The 9,569-nt window shown below is 33.8% G+C and overlaps 1 pseudogene; it reads left to right on the top strand.

The window, feature by feature from the left end:
* The first annotated feature begins 5,314 nt into the window (after positions 1–5,314).
* On the top strand, positions 5,315–8,443 carry LOC125210277 (annotated as a pseudogene).
* Positions 8,444–9,569: the final 1,126 nt, after the last annotated feature.

Raw genomic sequence — 9,569 nt, 5'->3', positions numbered from 1 at the left:
TTACAGCGTTCGGTTTACAATGTATAATTCATGCGAGCCCTTGAAATTAGCAAGGGCCCGCCACTGTTCATCAGAAAAGTGCACAATTCATTTCTTACGCAATAGGTGGTTTATGAATCTGGGAGTGCGGCTGACACCAAGAATTGAAGACAAGATTACAATTTTACCCCCATCGTTTTCATTTCCCCCAATTTCAATCATCACATTCAATTTAAGCCACCAAAATCGAAGACAATTTAGACTCATATACTGACTAAGGTCAATAATCCTTCAATTCAAGGAAATGTTTATTTACTAGATATTTCAACTGCATAAAAAATGGTATTCACTACAAAAGGAGTGATTTTTCCACATTTTAGCTATAAATCCCTACAATTCTGCATATCTTTCCAGATTTTCGAAAGAATGTGCTTTTATTCATTGCAGGTAAATACATTTCACCAAATTTACCCTCCTCTACTGACCAAAGGAAAAATCCTTGAATTCAAGAAAAAAGTGGCATTTACTAGATATATAATGATATTCCACACTAGAGAAAATTCATGATTTTTTCACCATAAATGCATTAATGAATATTTATTTCAATAATCCGAATGCACGCACCACAATGTAGATTCAACAAGAGCTCATCAAATTCAGCATTCAGAAACACATAAAAAAGCAGTCAAATGTAGCAAGAATAACATGAAGAAATATAAAAATAGCACCTTTGGAATTTCAAGAAAGCCCAAAATTTCTTTTATCTTCCAGCAATATGATGAAAGATACAAACTTTTTATAGAGGTTTTAGTAATGAAGCATCTTGAATTCCAGACAGATACAAAAGCAAAGTGCTTTTTGGGCTGAGTTAAAAAGCAGGAAATAATTTGATAATAGTCCAAAATGTGAAAGAGGAATAATTGATGATTGTAAACACATTAGTGTTCAACAAACCGAAACGTAGATCTACCTCCTTCTGTTTCTACATTGAGATGGGATAACATTCAATATATGGATATACACCTCCAGTGTGTGTGTTCGTGTAGCTGTGGGCGGATGGTGCTGACAACAAGCTGACAAAAATGATGGATTTATTTTAAAATTTTTCTTTTGTTAATTGAGTGTGAGTGGCGTGGTGGTTAATTAGGTGCAGATAATTAAATAAGAGTCCCGCCTTTATGGTTTATCTGCCGACTGTTGCAGTGCCCATTTTCGATTTTAGCCTCTATTTCAGTCTAAACATAATATTAGTTGCTAAACATAATGAAAATCGTTCTCAACGGATCAACCTGATAATCACCCAATCTAATAAAGTCTAATCTGAATTAATCTATTTAGTTCATTCTCAATCCAAATACGAACTATACATGCTATTTCAATCCAACCGTAGGCAGGTTTTTAAACTTTATTTAAAAATATATTTTTAGGTGATTTAGATTATTTATAGGGACTTTTACACAACAATTTGCATTAACTTGATAAGTTTCAAAAACTTATTAAAGAAAAAGTTTTAGAAACAATTTTATTGAGGTTTTAGCCCCTCCCCACTTAGGCACTTACACATTAGTCGCTCATGATCCCGAACATGGCCTGACAAGAGACAACTTGTTACGACGTGATATAATATGGGTTGACACCACACGGTAATAATATGATAACTACCTGAATCTAATTTACATGATTAATAATCAAATATTTAATGATAATGTGATTTACTTGATTTAAATCTGATTTACAAAAACCTATATTTATCTTTTTTTTCATCACGTTAAAATCCCCTATATTAGAACTATCCATACTTGCAAAATGGCAGAATCTCTTCACAATATTTGATTATTAAGGATATACTCCTCCGTCCAAATAGGAACCCGATTCTTTTCTATAAATGGAAAGTACACATTCCACTAAAAATTATATGGAGATGAAGGTTTTGTTATTTAATTGCAAATGAAGGTGCAAGAAACTCGATCCTTTTATCTTGGCTTATTAGGATACGAAAGCATTAATAAATTAAATGAATTTATATTCATTTAAATTATGAAATTGATAAATTTTGGTATGCCTCGTTAAATTTAAAATTGGAATATTATATCATTAAGTGTCAAAATTTTCAATTTTCTAATTTATATACAAAATGTTGCCTCTTCTTGATGAAATATAAAAAATAAAATATATTTTAATGAAATACATCATTTTTAAAGATGATATTTTGTTTATAGATGGGACAACTGAAAAATTTGAAACTTGATGATGTAATATTCCTAAGATTGAATTTGCTTTCAATTTCCCAGCTAAGACCAGACGACAGTTACGTTTGTTGAACAAAAATTAAATGTTTTAAATCAAGAATGCAGTATCACGATGCAGCTATAGTATTGTCTATTGCGTATTAAATAAGCCGGCAAATCAACTGGTACAAATAAATTGTTATATATATGGTGTGTCTCAGTCTCACTCAATCATACCATGCTTATATAGAAATCACTTCTCTCCTTGATTATTTTCTTATTTTGCAATATAATTGGTTATATACATTACACACAATTTTTACTCATGTTCAATAGTCATCGATTCTCTTTAGCCTTATTGTCATAGTATATAACAATTCGCAATAATTATATTTCAGCAACAAACATCACCGTAAATGGGTAAAAGGACATATAAACGTTAAAAGTGATTACTATATTTATTTATTTAATAATATATTCATTTAATTTTAGAAGTTATATTAATTATATCCATTCACAATCTTCAAAGTAGTACTGTATCTGCCCATTAACAACTCTACTAGCCGCATGTTCCTAATTTCCTACACATATAAAAACTGTGAATTGAAGATGTGAGTGTACCACCATGGCGCCATGATGAAATAACTACTCCTACTTTATTTTAGTCGCATGCAGTCATATGTGTTGACTTCTGCTTCTTCATAATTCGAGCCATTTTTTCATTTCGGTAAGTTTCTTCATAGCTATCATTTTTATATATGGTGACCTTTTTTCTCTTTCTTACTTTTTTCTCTTACTTTATTCTCTCTACTTTATTCACTTTATACTTTATTCTCTCTACTTTTTTCCCTCTCTTACTTTTTTATCTATTTATTTAACACACCCAATATTCCTTTTTAAAAACTCCGTGCCGAAAAATTTCACCTCAACTATTGCGAAACAGAGTGGAGTAATATAATTGCACAATTCTGGTACATTAACTCAACCTAATACGGTAATAAATCGAAATATCGAATGTTAAAATTCCTCGAATGTTAAATATTTTGGTACATTAACTCCGTCTCACCGAATATGATTCTCTTTTCTTTTGGTTTATCCCAATCAAGAATCAAGATGACTCATAACCAAAAATAGAAACAACTTTTATTTCAACTTTATTTTATCAATTTTATTTCATTCTCTCCACTTAATACACAAAATAAAACTACTTAAAATCGTGTGATACCCAAAAATGAGTCATCTTCGTTTGAACAAATGGAGGATATCCTAGGAATATAGAAAAAATTACAAATACTTTAGTTTCACTCAGAAGAGAGTAACTAAACAAATGAAACATAACTACAATGAAATAAATAAGAGTAACTCTAATCCTTCTTTTCCGTAATGTATTTTGTTTCGAGTTTCCGCAATACCGAGTGATGACGTCATTATGCGGTGGATTTACCTATCGAGTAAGGGATGTTACACGTAGCATGGAAATCGTGTCCTGCTGCTAGGATACTATGACTAGCCAATGTTCAGGGACTTGCTATCGGGGTTTATTTTTATAACTAGAGAGACAAAATTGTAGTCAAGAGAGAATGAAATGTGTGAATGAAATGAAGTGTATATATAGACTTGAAAAATAAATGAAAATTACGAGCTGCCGCGCTCCGGACCTCCGCCCATCGGCTCCCTCCCACATGCGATCGCGCCCTATTGTGCCGATCAGAGCCCCCTATTGTGATTGCTTTAATACATAACTAGTTTAAGGAGTTTTTACATGACCATCAACAATTTTAGAATACATTGACATGCCTGCCATGTTTATAAAGAACAGACAGTAGAAATGATAAAATGAGGTACTTCCTCCGCTCCTTATTAATTGAGATATTTATTTTCAAGCACAAAATATAAGAATAGTGTATTAAGTAAAAGAGAAAGTTATTTTTGCCAACAATAGAAATAATTCAATTATCTTAACGAAGGAAGTATCTAGTAAGCCCATCAATGACATTCTGGAAAATCAACATACATATCTCTTTGAATAACCATTTAATAATGGATATGTCATAGTATAGCCATTGCGTCAAGCTCTAAAGCTGTTCCAAAAGCAGTAAATGTATCAAGCATTTCATAAAAAATAGAAATAAACACGTAATGAATATATCAATTATTGATTTAATCTGATTTTAAGTTTGCAGTGAAAGGGGTCAGCCCTAGTCATTGTAATTAAACATTATACAATGCCAAGCCCACATTGAGGCCCAATAAAAAAATTGAATTGTCGGCCCGTTATCAAATTTGCTATTAATTTCTTTTGTTTAAAATTTTGTCAGCTCCTCTTCCTCTTCCTCTTCCTCCCATTGCTGCTGCCGCCGTAGAAGGGCGAGACTGAGGCCCTAGGCGAAGAAGCGGATTGCGTCAACGAGGAGAGAGACCTACATAGCTAGAATATAAGTACGGAGTATTATTGAGTTATGCTGCAGTTTTGATCCCTTCATTTCTGCTAATTATGTTTACGAAGAGAAAAATTGCCCGCGTTATGCAGCTAATTTGATTGTTGATTATTGTGTGAACAAATTTTGCATTGAGTTGAGCTAGAGCTCAAGCTTTAATTGATTTTCTTTTTGGCGTTATTTCCCCCATTTTTCTTTGCTGGTATCCTCTGTTTCTCGAGCTTTTACCTCTGATGTTATGGTGAGAGTCCTTGTTTTGGTATGTTATGTTGTTAGCTTTATAAGTTATGATTTCATGTGTCACCTGTGGTTTTTGCGAGATATTTTATTTTGTTCTGGACGATTTCTTGGCATGTGTTTGAATGGAATGAATTTTTCATGAAAGACAATTTTGCGTTTAGAAATTAGCTTACCGACGAATCGTGTCGACTAAGAAATTTGGAAGGGACATTATTGAATTCATTTTTAGAGTTGAGTTAGCTATAAAATTGATTGTAAAATTCTTAAATGGGAGTGTATGTTTATGTTTAGCCCTTCGATTTGATCGAATCAAAGCTCCTATCATGAAAATTAGGAAAGTATGTGACGTTTTATGCTTGTTTTTCTCTACTAGGTAGTGGCTATAAAGATATAAAAAAGTAGAGGGTTCAAGAAAATTAAAGGTTAAAGATGAAGGATTTGCTACCGTCAGCGATTAAAAACAAAGAGAAAAGATCGGAAGTTCATGGAAGTTGAAGCACCAGAAGAAACTTGAAAAGAAGAAGAAGGCCAAGGTTCGTGAAGCTGCAGAGAAGCAAGCATTGGAGCTGGGGAGGAGCCTCCTGCAAGGCCAGTCCCTCGCACCATTGAAAACACCCGTGAGCTTGATGAGACTGTTTGTAAGCCTGATGACGAGGAGCTATTTGCTGGAAATGATGCTGATGAATTCAGCTGCATATTGAAAGAAGAACGCACGCCTAAGGTGTTGATCACAACATCTCGCTTCCACTCCTCGGTATGTTTTCTGTAACAGCTTTTGTTGAACCATCCAATTTTCTGTATATGATACTGTAGGCTTGTGTGTTTTCCTTGTTAATGGTGGTTCGTACTATGATCTGCAGAGAGGGCCTGCATTTATTGACGAGCTCATATCTGTTATCCCCAATGCTCATTATCAAAAGAGGAACTTATGACCTCAAAAAGGTATTCATGCTGTCATCATATATTCCTATTATTATCACTTTGTATTTTCCTAGTTAAAACTTAAATGTGATTGAGTGATTCTAAATTTGTGTGTACAATTGTACATTTGATAGTTATTTGACTCTTCGTACTGTCATTATTCTATCAGATTGTTGAATATGCCAATAATAAAGATTTCACCTCTATCATAGTTGTTCATACCAACCGTGGGAACCAGGTTAATCTTTACCCTCATCTTTACTGGTACAATAATAATTTAGCACTATGCTAGAAATTCATTAATATTTCAAATCTTTCCTGAAAAATAGTTTTAATAGATCAATGAAGCCGAAACTCTTATATTGTGTTTTGGAAAGTCAATTTTGTTTATAACTCTTATAAGCCAATGCAGATGCTTTACTAATTATTGGATTACCAAGTGGGCCTACTGCTCACTTCAAATTATCGAGGCTTGTTTTGCGGAAGGACATTAAGGTAGGATGATCATTTCCCTGTCGTCCAAGTACATTCTTAGATGGTCAGTGAATTGTTATATACTAACTCTTGGTCTTAATGGTTCAGTAGTATCACATTTTGACTAGTTCTTCAACTTAGAATCTTTGCCATCTCAGCCTTCTGATAAATTTTGTGTTTCCATTGTTTTGCTTCATGCATCACTGTGTTGGCTCTGATATCTATATTTCAGACGTAACAATGCATTTCCAATAATTTCTCAGAATCATGGAAATCCAACCAACCACCAGCCTGAGTTGGTTTTCAATAATTTCACAACACGCTTGGGACATCGTATAGGCAGGTAATTTTACTGTGACTTATTCAATATACTTTAAAAACACTCTAGGTGATAAAATATCATTGTTGATATTTGAACATGTAGCTTCTTTATATGTTGTAGTTATACATGTTACTCGATTTATTATTTGTTCTGAAGTCTGCGAGTGTGTTTCTCCTACTTCATTCTGGATCCAGAGACCAGATGTATCTATTTAGAATTGAATTACAGATTTTGCTATTGTTTATGTGGCCAGGTTAATACAGTCACTATTCCCACAAGACCCTAATTTCCGTGGTCGAAGAGTTGTTACATTTCACAATCAGCGTGATTTCATATTCTTCCGCCATCACCGGTATATACTTGTGCATGTATGATACTACTCTGTATTTTCCTGTATGATGACATAAGTATCTTCTTTTCCATATTGTTGCATGTAAAAGCTACATTTTGAAACAAAAGAAACCAAAGAGCCTGAATCAAAAGGTAAAGGGAAAAACGAGGTGGCTAAAACTCAAGAGAAAGTTATTACCAGGCTTCAGGTTTGTCATTCCTATACGCTCGAGCATAAATAATTATCTTAATGCAACTCCATGTTTGCCTGATTAATCTACCTGTTCTTGCTTTTGACCATGGAAAATGAGTCTTCCTAATTTGTCGTGTTTTAGGAATGTGGCCCTCGCTTCACGCTGAAGCTGATCAGTCTTCAGCATGGAACATTTGATACAAAAGGAGGTGAATATGAATGGACACACAAGGTGATCTTTCTATTCATTTACTGACTTTGTGGCAAGGTTTACTCATTCGCCCCATCGACTCCAACCCATTTTCGGAAAAGCAGTGCTTACATTTTATCTCCCTTCTTTCCAATGGCAGCCTGAGATGGACACCAGTCGGAGAGGTTTTTCTTGTGATGTCCTCCGGAGTGCGATTTTTGTAGCAACTTAATTTTAGATGTGATTTTCTTGAGAATTTGTGCCTTCTTTCTGTGTTTCTTTTTGGCTCCAAATTTTCTTGCATTATGCAACTCGATGTACCTTTTGATGGAAGTGTATAAGAATTGCAAAAGATTTGCTCAATGACAACAAAATCAATTTCTGTCCAACAGTGTGTCATATTATGACATAAGAACAAAATTAACATTATTTGCAAATATAGAAAGTTCTATAAACTTTTGACCTTTCTCTGATTTTTATACTATCAATTATTACGTTATTATATTGAAATCAAACCAGCCTCCATTTCAACCTATTATAAGTAGTTGAACATGTTTATCTATACAACCACAACCATATTTCTTGAAGTATTAAAACATTTCAAAGTCGCAAACATATAAAATTTCTAGTTGGATCACCAAACCCCACCTATTAATTCTACCTCAAATACTCAATAAATATACACATAACTTAGCCAAGCATACAATCACCGAATCTCTTAGATCATTCAAAGTAAAGGCAAAAGGAACATGGATCATCAAATTAGAGGCATGCAATATGCAATCAAGATTGCAATCATCTTTCTCTCTTCATCTCCCAAAATCTTGCACAGGTGCAACAACAACAATGCATGAACGAGCTTCAGCCGTGCCTAAACTATCTCAGCGAAAAAACCGGCCACCGGAAAGTTGCTGCCAGAATCTCGATTATGTTATTAAGTCAATGCCCAGTGCCTGTGCGCTTTGATAAAGCGTCCAGGGCGCCAATCAAGCTGAGCAAGCGGGCATCAACGTCACTGAGGCACAGACGCTGCCGGGAAGGTGCGGGCAACGTATTAACCCGTTAGGGTGCGTGACGAGCACGCCTGATACAGAAATAGGAATACGATTCAAAGTTCTAGCAGCTTGAAATTAAGGTCCTGGAGTTTGGCTGTGTTTGTTGCTGCAATATTTGTAATTTTACTGGATTTGTAGTAGTATATTATCCGGTTCTTTGTGGTTGTGGTGTTGAAGTCTTGTATGTGTGCAAGATTAAATTAAGCTTTTAATTTCTGTTATGGGTGTATTGTATCATGTTTGAATTCATTCTTTTAACGAATAAACATTTCAGTAATGATATGGGTTGCTATACTAAATTATTTGAGTTTTTCTCATGATGCGTGGTTAACATTGAATGTCCGGGAAAAAAGTTACAATTAAAATCCAAATTGTAAAGTATATACACCTACCTTACCAGTTGGTGTCATGTAATCGTGTATGATACATGTGAAGGTTTTAAGGATTCAGATTGCCAAATGACGGTGTATATTTTCTTTAGGCTGTAAAAAATGTAAGTATGAGATACAAAAGTTATCCCGACATACTCATTTCACTGTGATAACATTTTTAGTATAATGTATTGATTAGTTAGTAAAATTAATAAATTAAGCTAGTGAGATTCTAATGCGATCCTATTGTGATGATATTTTTAATATAATGTATTGATCAGTAAGTAAAATTAATAAATTAAACTAGTTAGCATCCTAATACGATCCTATTATGACTTGATTAGTTAGTAAAATTAATAAAGCAATCCTATAATTTGAACCGCACAATTTCAAAACCTCACGACTACGCCACGTGTCACCCACTTTTGACCAAAAACAGGAGGACAAGGGTATATAGCTTTTTATAAAAAAATCTCTCGATTAAATTGTTTTATAAGGTGCCATATATCAAACTTATTAAAGAAAAATGAATAGAATTCTAATGAAATCTGAATTGTATATATTCCGGCAATATTTTTGTGCAAAAATTTGTATCTGTACAGATCGAAAATCAGTATAAGCATCATCAACAATTGGTACATGCTCAATCTGTATGAAAAATACATAATTTCAATAAGATGAGTATACAAGTTCATACTGTTCATTATACCGACCCCTACTACAAATCCTAAATACAGCTCAGTATATATTGATTTCAGTAATTTTTGCAGATTTCGCAGTCAGTCGCCCGCATCCTAAATCCAACGCCCAGATTCATTTGTGGGTATA

The sequence above is a fragment of the Salvia hispanica genome, chromosome 3 (assembly GCF_023119035.1).
Source record: "Salvia hispanica cultivar TCC Black 2014 chromosome 3, UniMelb_Shisp_WGS_1.0, whole genome shotgun sequence".
In the NCBI taxonomy this organism is placed as follows: Eukaryota; Viridiplantae; Streptophyta; class Magnoliopsida; order Lamiales; family Lamiaceae; genus Salvia; species Salvia hispanica.
This window is presented reverse-complemented; position numbering and strand designations above follow the sequence as displayed.